At 42.5% G+C, this 21,417-nt stretch overlaps 1 long non-coding RNA gene across 1 annotated transcript in view; it reads right to left on the bottom strand.

The window, feature by feature from the left end:
- Nucleotides 1–3,690: 3,690 nt before the first annotated feature.
- The window catches only part of LOC128115567 (uncharacterized), a 33,048-nt gene continuing 15,321 nt past the window's right edge, over nt 3,691–21,417 (bottom strand). The window contains exons 2-4 of the long non-coding RNA XR_008220203.1: nt 9,586–11,180; nt 8,362–8,532; nt 3,691–7,712 (exon numbers count right to left, since the gene is read on the bottom strand). This is a non-coding gene — a long non-coding RNA (uncharacterized LOC128115567). The remainder of the gene's footprint in view (nt 7,713–8,361; nt 8,533–9,585; nt 11,181–21,417) is intronic.

The raw sequence follows: 21,417 nt of genomic DNA, 5'->3' as shown, positions 1-21,417 counted from the left end.
GAATGTATTGCCTATTAGCACATCATGTGACACTGGGGCCACATTTGAGCTGTCCCCCGAACTATGTTTTAAACACTTTTTTTTTTTAAAAAAAAAAACAGATTCTTGAATGTTTATTGATGTTTAAAGAAATAGATTAGGATTCAGAAATTCATCTCCCCAGAGAAACTAAGGAAGTCTGTGTTTATATTCTTATTAGTGAAAGAGTAATGAGACAATGGAGACAGGGTAGAGAAGACAAAGATAATACGCGGTTCATTCTTCTGTTAGAGGATGCAAATTCTTGTCCCGATACACCTCATACTAGCTATGTGACTTTGAGAAATTCAATTAATCGTCCTTGAGTTTTGCGGTGGTTTGAATAGGAATGGCCCCCATAGACTCATGTGTTTGAATGCTTGACCTATAGGGAGTGACATTATTAGGAGGTATGGCCTTGTTGGAGGAAGTGTGTTAGTGTGGAGGCGGCTTTTGAAGTCTTACGTGCTCAAGTCAGGCCTAGTTTGACAGTCTCAGTCTCCTGCTGCCTGTGGATCAAAACGTAGAACTCTCAGCTCTTGCTCCAGCGCCATATCTGCCTGCATGCCACCGTGATTCTCGAAATGATGACAATGGACTAACCCTCTAAAACTATAAGCCAGCCCCAGTTAAATGTTTTCCTTTAAAAGAGTTTCCGTGGTCATGGTGTCTCTTCACGGCAATATAAACCCTAACTAAGACAAGTTTCAACTTTGTTTTAAAAGTAATACCAGTACATAGCTTTCCTAACTTATTGACTAGCAAAATAGGCTAATGCCTTACTAAAATTTAAGATGCTGTTTTGGTCAGGTGAAGCTAGGTTGTGCTGTAGTAACAAACATCCCCAACATCTCTTTTGTTTAAAGTAGTGAAAATTTATATTTTGCTTGCGGTACGTGTCTAAAATTTTTGGTTTCATAGCTGGGCTCTTTTCATTGAAATTTCTCAGAGATCCAAGTTGATAAAATCTTGCCTTCTTGTATCATGTCCTTACTTGCACAACCATCATGTGGTCTCATGTCTACTGAGGCAGAGAAGGACACTCAGATTTGGACAGACAATGACATGTTAGTTAGAAAGGGCAGTGTTTCTGATAAAATCTCATTGCCCTAAACCAGTTACATGGTCTTAACTAACTTTAGAGGATGTAGAAGTACCATTCTTCATGAATCTCATGAGCTTTAGTGACATCTGGCATAAGTGGTATATTCATTCAGTGGAATACCATTGATTCTAAGACGTAAGTTCCATATTCGTATTTCTGAAACTGAGATGGATTTTTCAAAATGACCGGTCTTCTCCCTTTCCTCAACATTGGATCTCAGTTCTGAGATGTATTTTGAGGCTAAAAAATGCCTATAAAGCTTCACAAGACCATAGTGTTCCTCAATGCCAATGAGAGCATTTCTTTTCCTCTGTTCAATAATTCTCTCAGGGGTCCAGAGGGTCAAGACAAATGCTGATTTGTGATTCAGCAATTCCACAGCTGCTGCTGAAGATCCTTGCTTTGGGGAATGATGTTTTCTTTTCATACATCCCTCCTACCTTCTAGGTCATTGTCCAGAGACAGCAGATATTTCTTTTTCTCTCAATTCTGCTTTCTCTTAATAATCTATAAGCTTTTATAGTGGTCGCTTCAGTCATCCATTTGCTCAAGTCATGCTGTCTGATCAGAGGAGAGATGGAGGGTTGGGGACATCAGGAGATGGCTAGAATAAAGGAAGGACTGAAAGCCAGAGTGAAGTCATCTGAAGGACAAGGCAGGAAAAAGAAAGGCATATTCCCCAGTTCTCTTCCTTTCTGCATGGGGCTCCTGGGCTCCAGATCATGTAGTACAGTGCCCGTTTTGTGTTGCCACGAATGACATGTTATTTGGCAAGAAGGACAAGATCGACCTTCCACACTATTCTCATTTGCACCCCGGGCAGCCTTTTATGTTTAATTTGGCATTAAAATCCTCTAATTACAGCCAAGATAATGACCTTTAAGGAAATCAGTGACTGAGTAAATGCATGCCCCTTTTTGGGAGCATCCTGTTAACACAGTATGGTAGACAAAGCTCACTGGCATCCTTGATTGCTTTGACATCACCTGGAGCAGACCCAGGGGCCGCACAGCCATCCACTCTCAGGCCATGACTGCTGCCAGAGAGCCAACAGTCGTCTTGCATAGAGCCCTCCTTTATTGAGCTCATGTTTCCTGGGCCTTAACTTTTTGTAAAAAATTTATCCTCTCTAGCCTTTCCTATCAACTGTTCAGCCCTTGCTTGTTTTTTTTTTTTTTGAATGCTTCAAATATTATGATATTTGTGGGCCACTGTCAGGTCCTGCCTGACATATCGAACAGTCCAGAACAAGGGAGTGAGGATTGAGAAAAAAATAGATAGGAAAAAACAGGCATAAAAAAAAAAAGACAGAGACACAGGATAACTTTGGGAGGGCTCTCAGTCAATACCTGAGCAGCCCTGAATTTATTTCTCATTTTTTTTTTTTATATAGAAGCAAGAAGGCAAAAAGACTTCCCCCTCTCAAGGACACCATGGTTCAAGGAACAAACAACTCCTTAATTCTCAAGACATCTGGTAGCCATGCCTTTGGTCAAACATCCTGTTATCCGACCTTGAGGAGTAAGACATCTGGTAGCCATGCCTTTGGCCAAACATCCTGTTATCCAGCCTTAATGAGCAAAGGCAAGCTTGAACTCTCTGACCTTGAGTCAAGATGGAATCAAACCATAAACTCGAGTCACTGTGGGCTCCCAAAGGCCATTGTCTATGGTTTCCTGGTTGACATATTGTCTATGTGTCATCAATTTTCTCTCTGTCTCACATGCCCCATGCATCTCTGAATACTTAGATCTCTGTCTATGCTATAACCTTCTTTCTAGCCTGGCCCTCCTGCTTGCTCTTTTTCGCTTGCTGTTGATCACGTGGTGTGCTTTGGTTCCTTCCTTCTGTAGCTCCCAGAGTCTGGAAGGTCCATTAAACTCACTTGTGGCTTTCTTGTAGGGTAGGTGAGCACTTCTGAGCACTACCTCCTAGGCTGTCACCACCAATATACTGCTGCTTCTCTCCCAGTACAGACAGTCCTAATGGGGTTCTGTTACCAGCAGGCCTCCCGAGCCCCTGGTTCTGTTTGTGGTTTTCCTCCCATTTTCCAACCTTAACCCGATTCTGTCTCCTGGGCGAGTGAGTGGTACCACAGCTGGCTTTGGAGTCTAACAGGGGCTCAGAAATTTGTACTCCGTCATCACTAACTGGCATAGCAAAGCCCAATCAATCGCTCAGCATACATTTCATGCACAATAAACACTATCCTATCATGGCTATAGGAAATGAATAATCAGCGTCAAAATCGCGACACTCAGAGAGCCAAACAGACTTGAGTTTCTTCTATCACAGCTTAACAAATGTGAATTTCCGCCTTTTAACAGATGTTCTTGCCGTTTCTCTGGACTCTCTCTCCACATCATGCTTCTGATGCTGCCAGATGTGGACCTAGCCAACTCCTTGGATGGACAACTGTGAACTGCTGGATCTGAATACAGGGTGGACCTGAGTGCAGATGACAGAATTTAGGAGTACTTGACAGCCACTCCAGTCTAGTCTCTTCGCAGAATACTGGCTTTGCCTGGCTCCAGATGGCTCAGCTTTCTTTGGCTCTGACTATTTTTTAGAGAAAAAAAAAAAAAACACTATTAACAGAGACATGAAGATAACAAGATGCTTGAATGAAAGAGTATGTGCCTTCTTTGGAATAACAAAGGGGTAGGAACATCTGTGTGGCTGGGCTGGACTAGAAGGGATGGGGCACAGAGCCTGAGAAATTTGCAACCAGATGTTTCTTTGCAGGGTGGCAGGGGGAGAGACAAGCGTGTGATTCAGCATTCCCTCCCCCCACCTACCTCTAGGGAATCAGAAGCTGAAGGGAGAGTGAGCAGCAGTTCACAAGTCAGAAAGGAACAGATTATCTTTTCTGGATGTTTCCCTGTACTCAGGCTAGTGAGAGACAGGGTTGGTATGGAGAACTGAAGTACACATGTGATTCCAGATGGTGAGGACGACAGCCTCTCTCACATAGTCCGCCTTTCTGTAGAGCTGTTCAAACAGCAGTCATGCTTGCTGCTTTTACATTTTGTCTTTGCTTAAAATGTATTATTTCCCCCTCCTTCTTCTCCCTCTAGCTCCTCTACCACTCCCTCTACTCTCTCTCAATTTCATATCTGTTTAAAATTATCATTGTTACATGCACATACAGACACACAAAGGAATAAATATACAAACGAACACAACCTGCTGAGCCTGTGTGGTGTTATTTGTACGTGCGTGTTTTTAGAGCGGAACACTTGGTATTGATATTGAATAAGCAGTTAGGGGGCTCATCCCCAGAGAAGACTGATTCTCTCTCTCTCAGCAGTGATTAATTGCCTTCATCTAGAGATGGGCCTCCTGAGACGTTCCCCATCCCCATGGGCATGTCAACTGGTGTTGGGATTGTTTAGGTCTTTTTTAGACAGCCATGCTAGATTTCATGGGTGTTTAGCTTCCATGTGATGTCTAGAAGACATAGTTTTGTGGCAGACTTCCTAATCAGCAGACTCAGCAGGAGATCTTTTATGTATATAGCATATTTATATGTAGTATATATTTTCGGTAAATATAAAATAACAATATAATATAATAATGTATAATAATCCCCCATCTCCTTTTCAAACTTCCTTACTGTTATTTATCTTCCTTCTCCTCCTTTTGTATCTCCAGTTTGTGCCCTTGTCTTTCCAGTTTCCCCCTTCACCCATCCTGCTGTTCTCTTCTCTTGAACTCGCCTCTCCCCAGCCACAGTATTTTTCCTTTCCTGGCTTCTGTGGTTACTGCAGGTCATATACTCAGATCTGAATATTTGGACCAGGAATCACTGATGAGTGAGAACTCACAGCATTTGTCTTCCTGGGTTTGGGTTGCTTCACTTAATATAATATATACTAGGCCCATCCATTAATTTTCAAATTTCATTTTTTTTTCTCCACAGCTGAATAATATCCCATAGAGTAAATGCATCACATTTTCATTATTCATTCATCAGCCTGAAGGACATTTAGGTTGTTTCCATTTCCTAGCAATTGTGAATAGAGCAGCTGTGAACATTAGCAAGTATCTATGGAGTACGATGTTGAGTCCTTGGAGCATGTGCTGAGGAGTGGTAGATCTGGGTCATATGGAAGGTTTATTTTTCGCTTTTTGAGTATTCTCCACACTGATTTCCAGAGTGTCTGCTCCTGTTTGAAATCCCACCAGCAATGAATGAAGGTTTCTCTTTCCCAAATCATTGCCAGCATTTTTTTTTGTCAACATTTTGTTGATCTTAGCCATTTTGACTGCGATAAGATGAAATCTCAAAGTAGTTTTAGTGTTTCACTAATTTCTAAGGACGATGAACACCTTTGGAGATATTTCTTGGTCATTTCTATTTCTTCTTCTGATTACTCTGTTCAGATCTACAGCCCATACTTTAATTGGATTTTTTTTTAGATTTGTTTCATTTTCTCCGAGGGGAGCTGGAAATAAACTAGGGGTGAAACTCCAAGATGAACTAACCAAGAAGAAGAGAGGATCCAGTCGCACAGGGTCTGGAGGTTTGAACTGAAGGAGCTGGTGGTACCAGCCAGAGGGATGAGAGTTGCCCCTCCACCTCTCTCTTTCACCTAATGGCCTACATCTCCTTTATCCCTGGTCATGTGAGTCTGATGAGCTCTTAATCACAAGGAACTTTCAGGCTTGAGCATGGAGCAGCTACAAGATGTGTAATCTTCCACTGTAAGACTCAAATTCCCGGACTCTCCTTTTTGTTTTGTTTCATCTATGGCTATCTTGTTTGCATGAAAGCCTGTGCCAAGTGTGCATGCAGTGCCCACAGAAGTCAGAAAAGATCGTTAGGTCTTCTGGGACTGGAGTGGCAGGTGGTTGTTAGCCAGCATGTGGATGGATGCTGAGAACTAAATCTGGGTTCTCTGCAAAAGTAACAAGTAGTACTCTTAATTGCTGAACCATTTTTTTCCAGCTCCTGAAGTATCTTCTATTTTTTAAATGAATTTTTATTTTTTGAAATGAAAAGATAATGACATCATTTCCTTGCTTCCCCTTTCTCTTTCCAACCCCTCTCAGACACCACCCCCTCTCTCCCTCTCAGATTCATGACCTCGTTATCTTTAACTGTTAGGAACACACACACACACACACACACACACACACACACACACACACACACACACATTCTTAAATTTATAAATTCAACCTGTTCGGTTGCATAGTGTGTATATGAATCATATACTTATGCGTATATGATTCAGGGCTGGCCACTTGGCATTGTATAGCCCGTTATGGGGAGCTCTGCCTTGAGGAAGACCATTTTTCCTGCTCTCAGTCACTGTAGTTGCCTGCCATTCCTGTTTTAATTGCATCATAGTGTGAACTGCACTTGGAATGGACTAGGGAGCATTGCTAATTAGTGCTTTTGTGTGAGTAAACCCCATTCTTTAGCATCCCTTTGATCATCATCATTCATTGATTTTTATTTGTTGTAAACAGAAATTGAACTAAAATAAAGCTGCAATCATTGTGCCCAGAAGAGCCAAGATACCAACAACAGTTAAACCCAAAACCAAAAAAATGGTTTCAATTTGGAGAAAAGTATCACAGATACTGAGATCTGCATAAATTCGGTCTTAATTTCTTGTATTACTTGAGACTTTTGCCAAGTCAAGTTCTTTCTTTAGTTGTTCAGTGAAGTTGGTCAAATCTTGGTAGGACTTCCTGTTCCTGCCTCAACTTGCATAACTTTAGTTGAAGCAGATAAATAAAATTATAGAATTTAAGATAAAAGAGCTTTGATGTGAATCATTTCAGAAGTACAGAAATCCATATCTTTAGCATATAGTAATACAGCTTTGTAGGGTACAATACAGTTTTTCTGTGCATTTATATGTTGTATAATAATCAACTCAGGCTGATATCTGTATTACCCATCATCCCACACCTTTGTCAAGGAATTCTCTTTAACGATCTTTTTATGAAGCTGCATTTGCTGTTATTTATATGAAATCATCTTATGTTTGTCATCTTTCAGGTTGACATCATGGAAATAATTGGCAATTCTCAAATTTTGTTTTAAAAGTAGTAATGTAATTTCTCTTCAAAATGTCAAGTGTGTAGACATTCTGGCTGTATTTCTTGAAAAGGCTTGCCTTCGCCAGGGATTCCCTGTAGACTCTGAAGCACTGAGTGATGATGGGGCATGTCCCCAGGGTGCTACAAGAGCAAAGGAGGCCGAAGTGTCTGCAAAACACACACGAAGAGAAGCTACCTGGAGGAGAAGCCTGGGTTAGGGCCTCACGGTACTCAGTCCCGAGGGTTGAGAAATTGCTTTTTGGATGATATGCCTGTGAAAGTTCCAGGGACTCAAGGGGTTCTATTAACAGTGGGGGCATCAAAACCTTGGCTGCTTGTAGCGTAGCTCTCTGCAATAGTAAATTTGTGTCTGAAAATATCTAGTCTCTGGACTTGATGTTCCTCACTGATTTAAGCCGGGAGAGTAGGCAGTAAATCAGCTTATCAGCATCCTTGGGAAGGACGGCAACCTGGAATGTTAACTTTCCAACTGAAAGTCCTCGAAGTTTCTTTTTGGTTTCATTTATTTTTCCTAAGGAAGGGAATAAAGGAAGAATAAATGCTAGGAATTAAGAACATGTTTTAAAGAGAGTGTATATGCCACAGACCCATTCTTCTCATGTGGGTACTTTCTAATATATCTCTTTGAGTTCCTTTAAAAGTAACACTGTTTGACCTTACCACTTTAAGTGAGCCAAGGGATTTTGTCACTTGGACTGTTGATTATTTTTTTTCTTTTTTGTACCTCTGGACTGTAGGAACTTGGTTGGGAGCATTTATAGGTGATAAGCAGACTTTATTAAGGCACATCGGATTAAGATAATGAGTTTCAGAATTTGTCAACTGTGGGTGTAACAGAAAACGCCTTAGTTTATTTTTAAACTAATGTGGTATTTGGTCAATGGTTAGCCTTTCCCCTATTTAATCGTAAGGCAGTATTTTCTTTCCTTTCAGTAGGGCAGTTTGACACTCCCCCTTTGCCCACAAGACTTGTCTTGAATGTGCAGTATGATCCACGTGCTACCCTGCACCCAGAACAGGTGTTTGGCAATATGTCAAGGGGGTCTGGGACTGACCCAGGGAAAGGTCCTGGAGAGACCCAGGCTGAGGTTCTGTTTCACGCCAACTCTGTGGCCTTGGAGCCAGTGAAAGCACAGAACAGTAGCCTCCTCACTTCTCACCTCCATATGATGGTAAGAGTCTTGAAGAACACAGTTATGATCACATGAGTTCCTGAGTCTGAAGTGCCAGCAAAATGTCTGGCTCATCTGCTACTTTGTGGACATCTGATTGGTCCAATCCAGCAACATTTTCCTGCTGAGCATCTCTGACAACCCAGCTTTTTGAGGTTCCTGATTGACATTGGAGGGAAGAATATTAACATCAGTATGAACAGAGACATCCTGTAACCAGAATCTCAGGTCCCTTTCAGACAAGTAACATACTATCACAGCTCCCATTGGTGGGGAATGCTGTGGGAGACTGAAACACAACTCTGATATCTTCCTTGGACTGATAGGAATTGCAGGGCAATTACAGTGTCAGAACAGTGTCTCCCCAGCAAGGCATTCTGGATCCAACCCCAAGAGAAGCAATCAGCGCAACTTTGGGAGTCTTCCATGGATCTCTCTTAGCAGCAACGACATGAGATTTGATTTGTTTGGACACAGACTAACAGCCTAGCATATAACAGAACTGACTTCCTGATGCTCAGTTTTGTAAGAGTTGTCTTTCTTTTGGACCTTTAAACACTTAATTATTTAAAGACATGAAAACTTTTTTTTTTTTTTAGAAAATTCATCATGATTCTTAAGGCTCTAGTTTTGACCATTTGTTATAATTAGCGGGTAGAATATAATGTCTCTTACAGGGACACAGTGGCAGAGCAATTGTCAAGCTCTATTTCTTATCAAAGGACTCTTGTTGGGATAAAGCATTTGAGGCAGAACAAGTGACATTTTCTCAAACTCATATCAAGGACAGGGATTTCTATGGTGAAGAGAATATTGGCTTTTGGGCGACCACCTGGTCCCAGTTTGGCACTTCTCCTGTTAGCACTGAAAATCTTATATTCTGGGAAATGACTCAGTCCCAGGTAAACAGATGTGGTCTGCTGGGAGTCGTCCTGCTTTAGAAATGGAACACTCAAGCTGTAGTTGGGGCTCATGTCCTTGATGCCAGTCCTTGAGAGGGAGAACTCTGTGAGTTCCAGGATAGTGTGGGTTCTGTAGTGAGACCTTGTTTTAACAACAACAACAACAACAACCAGCGAACATATACAAAACAAACAAAAAACCAAACAGCAACAGCAACAAGCGACGAAAGCTCTTTGTTCTTGGAGTGCTTTTGGTCCTGGATGGTTAGTTATTACGTTGGGCTGGGAGCGTTGAGAACCAACTTCTCACCTGAGCTGAAACGTCTTCAGCGTCAATGCTGTATCCTAGGGCAGCCGACACGGGAACTCTCTTCCCATGCCGTCTCTTCAGGTGATTCTTTTCTTCTGAAAGAACAAGTATTTCACCCACTCTCAAAGGTCGCACAAGTTAATATGGATTTCCAACTAGATAGAGATACTCAGGATGCTTCTAGACCACATCTAGGATGTGCAGGCAGGCAATGCTGATGGACATCAGGTGGCTTGAGTAAGCAAGGGATGTTCTTTCCGGTGTTATAAACTAAACAGGCAAAGTGAGTGTCCCGTGTTTCATGGCTGGGGAAGAAAATGGACTGCCATTTTCTGTTTCCCAACTGGTGAGATGGAATCCTAGGTTATAACATTTTGTATTGAGCCTTATTTATAACTTAGAACACGTATCTCCAGGTCAGTATCCATCATGTGTACAAACTAAGATTTGGGAAGACAGGGAGGGAACCGGGAGTGCTGGTTCTCAGGGCCCGAGGATTGCTCAGTGCGGCTTTATCTTCACAATCAGTCACCATGTGCTGGGCTCTGTGCCCGGAATCCAGAGATAAACAAGACATGGCTCTGTTCTTCAAGGGCGCCTCACCTAGGTGTCAAGTGCTATGGTGGAGCCATATACAGAAGCATGTCTGGGGGCAAAGGAAGAAGTGACTGATTCTACTACGCTGCCTTATGCTAATTTATACCTCAATATCCTACGGGTTCATGCGTATGTGTCCATAGCTTACATGGCTATTATGCCGATGTGCCTGAAGCTGTGATTTTTTTAAATAGTTTTATTTTTGAATACAACAGGGCAGAATGTCATTTCTATAGTTACTATTCAAGGCAAAATAAATAAACATATACAACAAAAATGATTCATGGGAAGATTTGAGTTTTCCTGAAATTCAATATCCAGTTTACTTCCTTGAAGATTTCCACCGCATTAAATGGCATTTCACACCCAAATACTTTATAATCACATTATTTAAAGTCCAGGGCTCTTACTTATTTCTAGCAGATACAGATGACTTCTGTCATTTTGAATTATTATTTTTTTCCTTTTAAATAATAGCGAAAGCATGACTTCAATATGGCATTCCCAGGTAGAATGGAACCCAGCATAGCTTCCTGGTCAGAAGAAGTGTATTAATTTTTCTGATATGAAGTAGGCAAGATGCTAATTTTAACTATTTTACTTTCTGGGATGCTCGAGTTTTGTGTATAACAGTGAGAAGCTCAAGAATTTATAGAGTGATTTCCTTCTATGGTGCACAAGACATCTCATATATCTTGCTGATTTGCTTTGGTAACTTCCTTGAAAGGAGAGGCGGGGGGGTGGGGGTGGGGGAGAGAGGAGGCCTTGCAGTGGCTGGCATAATGAGCATTGCGGATATAAAACCCCGGCATGGCCATGGATGGGTCTGTTGGCGATGTTAGCCTAGGCTCTCTTAGTGGGTTTCCAAACCGGTTTCAGTGTATCACCAGGATTCCTTAGGAGTTCTTCATGGCTCCGAAAACAGCAATGGGAAGTCCAAAGAGCAGCAGGAGTTCTGAGTCCCTCACCCTGGCTCCGCGCAGAGGCACCGCGGCTTCCTATTGGAAATGAAGTAGAGACTATGTTGTTGAATCACCGTTGGATTTAGGTTCCTTCATGAACCTAAAGGTAGCTTTGCCCTCTCACTTTGTCCTCTCCTTTTTCACTCCATTCACAAGCTCCAGAGGAGGAAAGGGAAGAACGGGGGTGCATTCTAGTGAAGGCGAAAGAATATGTGCCCCCTCACAGCAAGGAACTATGGGAGGAAGGCATGGAGGCATGCGTGCCCTGGCTGTCGTCATTGGCTGAAGTCTGGAAAGAGGAGTGGGTTATCAGACTGAGGGAAGATGGGGTTCTGTCCTGTTCTCTATTTGAGACCTGGGTGCTTCACCTACGGCAAGCTGGAACGGCCATTTGGTTAGGCAGCGTGACCTTGGCCCCCTTAGAGAGCAGAAGGCACTTTTAGCTAGGGACCTTGGATGGCAAGTATACTGGAAGGAGCTCTTACAGGAAGGAGTGGTGTGGGCAGTTTGAGTGGCAAGGGTAAGAGGAGGCAGTGCTATCCCCAAACTTTAGATGCACCACGGGGCTGGTGAGACTCAAGGAGGGGTCATGATAGATGGGAGGTCCCTGGGTCTGTTGCAAATAACGTTCTAGGAGCATTGGAAGCCAGCAGAAATGGCGTTGCAGGACTGACCAATAAAACCAACCAACCAACCAACCAACCAACCAACCAACCAACCAACCAACCAACCAACCAAAAAACTCATGTGGATCCAGGCCAGAACCCTACTCAAGAACCTCCACAAAGCCATGGTGAAGTACAGGGCTTCTCTCCTCACCATCCATAGGCTCCCTATGCTTCTGCACTCGAAGAGACCATTTCAGAGAGAACCTTGAGGGAGGAGTAGACCGGGAAACTAAATCGGTCAAACTGAAACTGAGTTTTTGGAATTATAGCACTATTTCTGTCTTTCCTTATTTATTGATCCATTTACCCAGTGTGAAGTGTGTGTGTGTGTGTGTGTGTGTGTGTGTGTGTGTGTGTGTGTGTGTGTGTGTGTAGCCTGATGGTCCAGGGGCTTATAAACATCAGAACCATTATGGGAAATAAAGAAATTATGTCTTCTATTTACTATAATAATGCAGTAAATGATGACCTTTCCCCTTCTACCTTGGCCTTCACTTAGAGTTGCATTTGGAAAAAAAGTGTCATCATCCTCCAAAGTGTTGAAAGTCACTGATGAGACTATCTTTGGGGACATTTTCTCTAAACACATTCATTAGTTGCGTCAAGTGCAAGTTCCACAGGAGAAGAGGAGCTACCTGCTGATTTGCAATCCTGTAGGACCCTTTCCTGACCTTGGATTTGCCCAGTGAAGCTCTCCTTCACTTGCATTTTTGTTCTGTAGTTGACCAATGTGTGTCTGAAGAGATTTTAATTACTTGCTAGCAAAAATTCCATTAAAGGTCTTAAAAGACCTGGAGATTAGGGAACAAATTTAGAAGACTCGCCCAACTAGGAAATCACCCGAGAATGGAACTAAAACTCTTTGTCCCATTCAAGATGCTTTGAATCTGACCTCTTATTTCTCATCGTATTTCGCTCTGTTGTCAACATGACCCCTGAGCTCTAGCAAGGAACGTCTCTCCCCCATGGTCTCCATCTGCGTTCCTAATTCTGTCTCAGTGATACCTTCCAGGTTTAGTTTGCCTCCTCAATGGCTGCCTCTGCTACCTTTGAGCTCTTTGTGGAGGCAGCCCTGGGGAGTGGTTCAGATCCCGACTGTCAGTTACTCTGTCTGTGCAATCAGAAGACTTTGAAGTCCTTACCTTGGTTATCTGACATGTAAAATGGCATTTACCCCTTAGGGTTGGTCTGACTACGGATGTGATGAACGCAGTTTGATTTCTTCAGTGATCCATTTGTTATGCCCACTGCCAACTACGTTTCTTTGTGTGTTAGTGGTGGTCCCCTGCTCTCCTGTTTCCTGACTACTAAATTCTCAGCTTGTTCTGTTTATTTATTAGCACTGCAGTCTCTCAGTGCACACTTTCCCAAATTTTATAGATTGCAGTTACTTTATTTTGTACTACCCGAGGCAGTATTAGCCAAGCTCTAGCCCTTGACACTGTTTTCTCTGAGATTTGGAGCTCCAGGGCTCTGATATAATCTGCAGATTTTCTCTATCTTTGGTCAGGACCTTCAAGGCACATAAAGCAGTCACAGAGTCTTGCTGTTTTCTCATCTATCCTCGGCTTCCATTCTTTGCAGAAAATGCATGCTCTGCCCTCTGAAGAGACATCACTGCATCTCTCAGGACTAAGGAAGAAAGCAAGATAGGAGCTGAGTAATTCTGTCTTCTCTCTGCAACTGAGTTAACGATCTACTTTCTGACACAGATTATGACTGCCCCTTTAATAAACAATGTAAAGAGCCTTTATGGTGTGTCTGTCACATCTTATGAGCTTCCCTAATGCCCTGTGGGTCACTGGACCACTGCATCATGACTGAGCTTCTAGGACTTTCTCTCTCTAGCTCTTATCATTATTACCACTGGTGTGTGTGTGTGTGTGTGTGTGTGTGTGTGTGTGTGTGTGTGTGATAATAACTTTGTGGAGTCATTTTTTTTTTTTTTTTTTTTTTTTTTGCCTAACCTTTACGAGGATTCTAGGGACCGAACTCAGGTTACTGAGCTTGTACAGTATGCACCAAACCTGCTCAGCCGTCTCACTGGCCCAGGTTCTGTTTTATTTGATTCAGGGTTTTCTTTTTGCTTTTTCCTCTTGCCTTCTTCGTTCCTGGAGTCTGTATGTTCAAGCTCTCCCTGAGATGGTCCTGATTTCCAATGCCTTTGGTCCTGCCTAGGATGCTTGGAAAGACAGAACTAAACTGTACCCGGGGATGTGTTTGGTTGTACATTGAACAGTGAGTGCATTGATCAGCTTTAGATTATGCCCATTTTTACCTCTCATCATGGGCTCTAATTACAGTGATTTGAACCTTTCCTTAGGAAAGAGTTGCTGGCCCATGTCTTACTGAAGTCAAGAAGACTTCACAGGGACATGCTTTCCAGTTTGCCACATAGAAATTCAAATAAGCTGCTCCCCAGGGCAGTAAATTTGCCAACACAGGAAGTGTTCAAACTGAGGTGGATGATCCTGTGTTGAGGATATTGGGATCGGTTTTTGGATACTGATAGAAGATTAGAGCCAGAAGGACTTCCTGGTCTGCGGGGAGTTAAACTTTAAGACAATGTCATCAGTCAAAAGGCATGTCTAGGTGACTCTGCCAGAAATCAGGAAAAGCAAGTGTTTGGTGTAGGGTGCACATCGGAGCTTAAAAGTTCAAATTTTCAGTTTTATGCTCATCTCCCTCAAGACTCCAAGGATGTTTCACTGTTAGCCCATGTAAAAAATACTTCCTGTTTTCTCTCACTTCCCTCTCTTTGAACATCAAACTTCATGCTCACACCCTGTCTTAGTTAGGGTTACTATTGCTGTGATGAAACACTATGACAAAAAATCGAGTTGGGGAGGAAAGGGTTTATTTGGCTTACACTTCCATGTTGTAGTACATTGTGGTGATATTGTGTTCCCCAAAATATTGTGCACCCCAATAAACTTATCTGGGGTCAGAGAACAGAACAGCCACTAAATATACAGGGCAGAAAATGGTAGCACTTTTAATCCTTTAATCCTATCACTTGGGAGGCAGAGATCCTCTGGATCTCTGTGAGTTCAAGGCCACACTGGAAACAGCCAGGCATGGTGACTCAAGCCTTAAATCCCAGGAAGTGATGGCAGAAAGCAGAAAGGTATATAAAGTGTGAAAACCAGGAACTAGCTGGTTAAGCTTTTAGGCTTTTGAGCAGCAGTTCAGCTGAGATCTATTTGGATGAGGACTCAGAGGCTTCCAGTCTGAGGAAACAGGATCAGCCGAGGAACTGGCAAGGTGAGGTGGCTGCGGCTTATTCAGTCTCTCTGATCTTCCAGCATTCACCCCAATACCTTGCTCCAGGTTTGTTTAATTAATAAGTTCTTCTAACAATTCATGCTACAGTCCATCATTTAAGGAAGTCATGATAGGAACTCAAACGGCAGAAACCTGGAGGCAGAAGCTGATGCAAAGGTCATGGAGAGGTGCTGCTTACTGGCTTGCTCAGCCTGCTTTCTTAGAGAATCCAGGGCCACCTGCTCAGGGGTGGCCCTGCCCACCATGGACTGGGTCCTTCCACATCAATCACCACTTAAGAAAATAGCTTACATGCCTGCCAATAGCCCGATCTTTCTGCCTCCCGAGTGCTGGGATTAAAGGCATGCACCACCACTGCCCGGCCGATAGCCTGATCTTACTGAGGCATTTTCTCAATCGAGGCTCTTTCCTCTCCAGGGACTCTAGCTTTTATCAAGTTGACATAAAACTAGCCAGCACACATCCCTCTCTCACTTCCATGTCACTAACTCTTGTTTTGAAGTACAGAGAGAGTCTGGCCTGGGTGTCTTGTCAGCATCCTTCACTGTACTGTGGTCTTTGCTTTGTGTTCCTAATTCTTGTTGCATTCCACCGTGCAGCATGACCTTGGTGCTTGGGGACCATGTCTGAGGCCTCTTTGTTCTCATCACAGTGCCTAGTATTAAACAATAAAATGAATGACAACCGTGAGTTTTAGTAGGTCTTACAGTCCTTAACTACATTTCTTTTTTAGTTTTGTCTCTGACCTTTCCTACTTGGGAATAAATCTGAAAGAACTTTGGGAGGAAAGGTAAATGATGTAAGAATAATTGCCAGGGTGTATCGGAGACAAGGAACCACCCAGCATTTCTTTCCTCTTATAGTCAATATTGTGACATGGCAGAATTAAACTGGTCTCTATCTTCAACTCCAAGGAGGAGGTAAGTATTTTAAAACTCAAACAAGTACCTCATGTGGGCTATCATATCTAAGGAAAAAAAATTCAAGACTTGGGGGAGATTAAAAATCACACAGTGTATGCTGAAACTTTCTCTAGTGTCTGTTTAATCAACGAAGTTCCTTTCAAAGGTACTCTTTCACGCTTGCACACCATTTCCTAATAAAATTGATGGAAATGCCCTGGGTTATATTGAGCATTCCAAGAGCTTCAGGGAATAAATCAGAATCGAAGGTTCCCATCAATGTAGCTATTACGGCATGCATATTGTGTGCAAACTCCTGGTCCTCCTGGGAACAGACTGACTTCCCAGAGTATCTTATTAATTAAACAAATCTGCTGCAGGGCATTTTAATGCTCTTCTGTGGCAATACCGAGAGACTCACTTCAGCTGCCTTGCCTGGGAAATTAGAGATTGTCCCTCTTTAGGATGTTTTCAGCTTTATCTAAAAACAAAGTCCAAGTTTATGCCTTTTTTTTCCCCTTTGAGGACTTTCACCAGGAAAGTAGCTCTATGGTTGAGATGTTAACAGAGCTTGCCTATGTGAGGAATGTGCAGTGACCTTTACGATGGGCAGGTCCCCAAGTTTGTAGCAATGTCTGTTTTATGAATCATACAGTTGAGACAAGGGGTGGGTAAACTTTCTGCAAAGAGCCAGATAAGAAATGCTTTTGGTTTTACAGACTAGTCACAGTCAGTTCTGCCTTTAGAGTGGAAAGCAGCTCCAGGCATTATGCAAAGCAGGGGGCGTGGCTATGCAAATAAGCACCTGACTACAAAAGCAGGTGATGGCTTTGATTTGGCTTGTCAAAAAAAAAAAAAAAAAAAAAAAAAAAAAAAGCAGGTAGTGGCTTTGATTTGGATTCTGCAGTGCCCCTCTCAAATGTCACCAGTCATTTGTCAATGAAGGGCAGAGTGCTGAGCTTTACTCTGCATAGTGGCTAATTGTAATTTGCCATTAGGATTGCAGTGAGTATTGTGCTTACAGATCTCTAATGAGGAAGATGAAGATGTTCAAATACATGAAGAAGTAGACACTTGCTTTTTTAATGGCAGGATTGATTTTGCTGACACATGTGATCAATGACTTGTACAACACACATTAACAACTACCTTTGATCAACACAATTTCATTTTCCACAGACTTAAAAGGTTGACTGGATGTTCCCTAGGTGTGGAAGCCAAGTACATTAATGTGAGGAAATACTTGGATTCGTAAGAAATACAATGTAGATAAGCAAAGCTGTGCCCACACAGATTAATCACCTCTGTTTGACCCCGTTGGGTCGTGTGAGAATTAAAGGCGGTGTATCTGACCCAGGTTGAGGAGATAAACCGCATGACCTACTTTAGCATGTGTGGTGTGGGAGGCTACTAGGGGAGACATATTTCCACTGACGTCGGTGATTTTGAAATTACGATCTAAATATATGGATTGGGCTGTAACTCAGTTGTAGAATTATTGCCTAACCAGCACAAAAAGCCTTGCATTTGATTTCAAGCACTGGAAAAAAAAAAGCATTTGATTGTATGTAATTAATCAACGATATTAAAAAAATTAATTCCTGGTTTGCTCCTGTCTATTCGACATTAATTTGTAAAGCTTTTCCTCTGATTAAAAAAAATGAACCATAAGGAGAATAACATATCTAGTCATTAAAAATATATCCTCCCCCAATGGGAATTCATCTTTTATTTGTTACCTGTGGAGAGAGAAAAAGAGAGGGACAAGTACATTTGCTCTGTGGTACCAGATTGTTTAAAGATATCAGCAATGTGTGCACACTCTTGTGCAGAGTGTAGCTGGAGACTTTCCTGGGAGACTTAGGATTCCACTATTTCACAACCATATCCCCCCTCCCCCATTATCGCTGTAATGATGATGCCACAGTCTAATTTGGTCCTTTGGTTTTGTGGCAAGCAGTCTGAGGCTGTGTCCTTGGTCATACTTCTCTCTGTGGCCTTTCCCCCATACCTGCTGAATCAGGACTGTTAGACAGATGGATAAAAACACCCACTGATAATGTGTCTGGACATAAGAGCAAGTGACATTTAGATATCCTGTGGGGTAGACCTCAGTACGCAGATAGAGAGTAATAATTGACCCCGAGGGAAGCAGAGGCAGGATTCCCAGATGTATGTGAGAGTCAACAACTGGGCTCCATCACTTAATCAATCACATTAGTGGGTATAAACCCATTAATACACACTGAATCTCCTTCCTTCCTTTGCTTCAGCTTTCCACTAACACTCAGGGATGGAAGCAAGTTCATCAAGCATCCTTAGGGGAGACAAGGCAGGGTAACAATGGGCAATAGATGGCATTTTATATACTTACTTTCCTCTTTATAGTATCTCATCAGGTAGGAACGATTATATCATATATCTGAGAAGGAAATCAAAACCCGGAGAGGTTAAATAACTTGATCCAAATCATACAACCCACAGTTACAGAGCAGGAATATAACTGCAATTCTGACTCCAAAGGATCTTTTTTTTTTTTTTTTTTTTTTTGGTTTTTCGAGACAGGGTTTCTCTGTGTAGCTTTGCGCCTTTCCTGGAACTCGCTTTGGAGACCAGGCTGGCCTCGAACTCACAGAGATCCGCCTGGCTCTGCCTCCCGAGTGCTGGGATTAAAGGCGTGCGCCACCACCGCCCGGCTCCAAAGGATCTTTTACTATACATTGCTTTAAAAGAATTTAGTGGAAAAGACTCCAAATCAAAGAGAGAAATAGACCTGTAACCTCTCACATATTAGAGCCTAGTACAAAAACTTCCAGTTTTTAGCCAAAAAAAAAAACAAAAAACAAAAAAAAAAAACACGGTCCTTGGAGTAGTTCTCAACCTTGAGGACACTTGGGATGCTTGACAACATTGCTGATGCCGTATCTCAAGCCTGGTGACTCGACTGAATTATTGTCCTGGGGTGTCCCTTCAACAAGGGGATTTTCAAGTCTCCCTGACTGATACCAGTGTGCAGTCAGCCACAGTGGGAATAAATGGCCTCCGGAGATGCTGTGATATTGTGATAAGGGCTCACATGCTTTCCAGGCTCATTTGGAGGTTGTTCACAGGAGGCTTAACAAATCCAGACAGTTCTGAGACAGAGAAGTTGTAATCTCTAGAGTTTCCCATTGTATCAGCCCCACCTCCCCCAATCATGCTAAATTTCATGGCCTTGTGTAGATGCCGGGGCTAGCTTGATGCCCTTCCAGACTGTGTCTCCCAGGGTCCTGTAGAGGGGAGTTATGAAGTGTTGTAAACTGTAAACCTGGGATTTGATTTTTGAAAGAAAACATTATACCTCGATAAAAATGATGGAATGTGTGCTTTCAGAAAGGGCAGCTATAAGTGACATCAAACTCAGACATTTTTCTTCTTGTTTTTTTTTTTTTTTAAATTCTGGAAGCATTTTTAATTTAGTAGAATGTGGGTATGGCTTGATTCTCAGGGTAAGGACCTGAGGAAGCAAAGGGAGCGTGTCCTCTGAAATCAGAGTACTTAGGAAAAGCCTGACACGTGATATTGTCTCCTTTCTATAAACTCAGCTCAAAGACATGACAGCCATGAAAACAGGCTCTCCTTGGACTGCAGAGCTACTGGAATTTTTCAGTGAGAGTAGACTGTGGTTAAGGATCCAGTGGTATGGTAGTTTGCAGTTTACAAAGCATATTTACACACATTCTATGGTACAGTAATGGCAAAGTGCCCCAATTCTTTACTCTTTGGATATGTGCCATTTTCAATGTGATTTTATAGTCTAGAATAGCCCACTTTCAGTCTAGGCTGCGTTTGTGACTTATTTTAAATAATTGAAAGGAGTGTAAGTGATGTGCCAGGCTCCGACCCAAGGGCACAGGAGGATTTCCATGCTTTCTTTCTCAGGATTCCTGCTCTGTACTGGGAACAGGCTTCGAGCCTTGCGTGTGGAGATGAGAGGCCACAGGAGCACAGCCAGTCATTACAGAGACACTATTGTGCATCCGCCAAGATGGTGATAACTTCCCCACCAAGTCCAGCAAAGATCTGCGACTCTTTAGGCTGCTTAGACCCAGGAGAGGTAAACTGGTTTTTGTTTTGGCCATTAAGTCACTGTGGCAAAAAGCTAAAAACACATCTCCTCCTGACTTTCCTGTAGAAAGGGAGGGTGATTTTAAGTCAATGCCTTGCCGATGGTAAGAACCCTGGGGTCCGGCATCTGCTAGTTATAGAACCTTGGGCTGATTAAGTTTTCAGAATCACTTTCTCTGGCTGGAAAGTGATAGAATAGGATTTTGCTTGGAAAGTTGCTCTGAGCATTAAAGTAGATAAGCCATGTAAAGGGCCTGGTTCACGCAAACACTATAAATTCAAGCTCTTACAATGATAGCGATGTCAAGAATTGCTCAAGGTGTCACGCCTAGGAGTCAGGGACCAGGTCTTCACATTTCTCCTTTAGCCGACTTCCTAATTCCTGACTCAGAAGAATTGTTATTTATCTCTCTCTTCCATTTTCTTTGCCCTCTCATTCCCATTTCTGCTTATTTTAAGTTTTCAAGCCACCACCAGGCTGTTACAATTCATAAGACACTATAAAAAGTGAAAATGAGCCGAAGCCATCTTCCAACGGTGCAGTGAAATGGCTTATCTGATTCAAGACTTATCAGGAAGGAAGTAGAATATTTTTCCAGGAAAACAATGGGTCTTCCACACTGTCGTCCCTGCTAAAACCAGGAATATCTCCCAAACATATCTCTTAGGTATGAAGAAAGCTTGCTAGGCAGAAATTTGAGCAGCTGAGGTCAAAAGGTAGAGGAACTCTAAAGACAGAAGCTAGCAATTTCTGATGAGCACTTTGACCTCTGGGGCAGTTTCACAAAGTGAGTGCCCTGATGGATATATTCCAGGATTATAAAAACCAGCCAACTAATAGTGCTTTGTTCTTGAAGTGTTTTTTTCTATTCACCCCACGTGAGAATTATTCTTCCCCTTGCTGAGTTCAGCTCTCTTTGCCTACCTCTGTGTATTTGAGAATACAGTTTCGTTCTTGTACTTTCACCTTATGAAATGAAGGGAACTTCTGGGAGCAACCTTTTTAGTCTAGTTAGACATGTCACGCCCATTTAAATACTATGTCTCATTCAGATGGCGTTTTGTCACATGCTCCGCGGGAGCAAGATGTCTTTCTGCCCAGTGCCCAGGGGTGTGATGGTCATCAAGCATCACTTGTGAAGTAGCACTAGATCCAGACGCTATGGGGAAGGAAAGGCATCTCCAAGTGCCGACGTCTTAAATTCCGAAGAGAAGGGAAGCGCATATCAAGATTATCTGTGGAAACAGTTACTCACTGCTGCTGGCTTCAAAATGTCTCTTAGCTGAGATTTGGAAGCCTGCTATTAATCA

Source organism: Peromyscus californicus, unplaced genomic scaffold (assembly GCF_007827085.1).
Source record: "Peromyscus californicus insignis strain IS unplaced genomic scaffold, ASM782708v3 Scaffold_1__1_contigs__length_55948999, whole genome shotgun sequence".
In the NCBI taxonomy this organism is placed as follows: domain Eukaryota; kingdom Metazoa; phylum Chordata; class Mammalia; order Rodentia; family Cricetidae; genus Peromyscus; species Peromyscus californicus.
The sequence above is the reverse complement of the archived record's forward strand: the minus strand, read 5'-3'. Positions and strand labels throughout refer to the sequence as shown.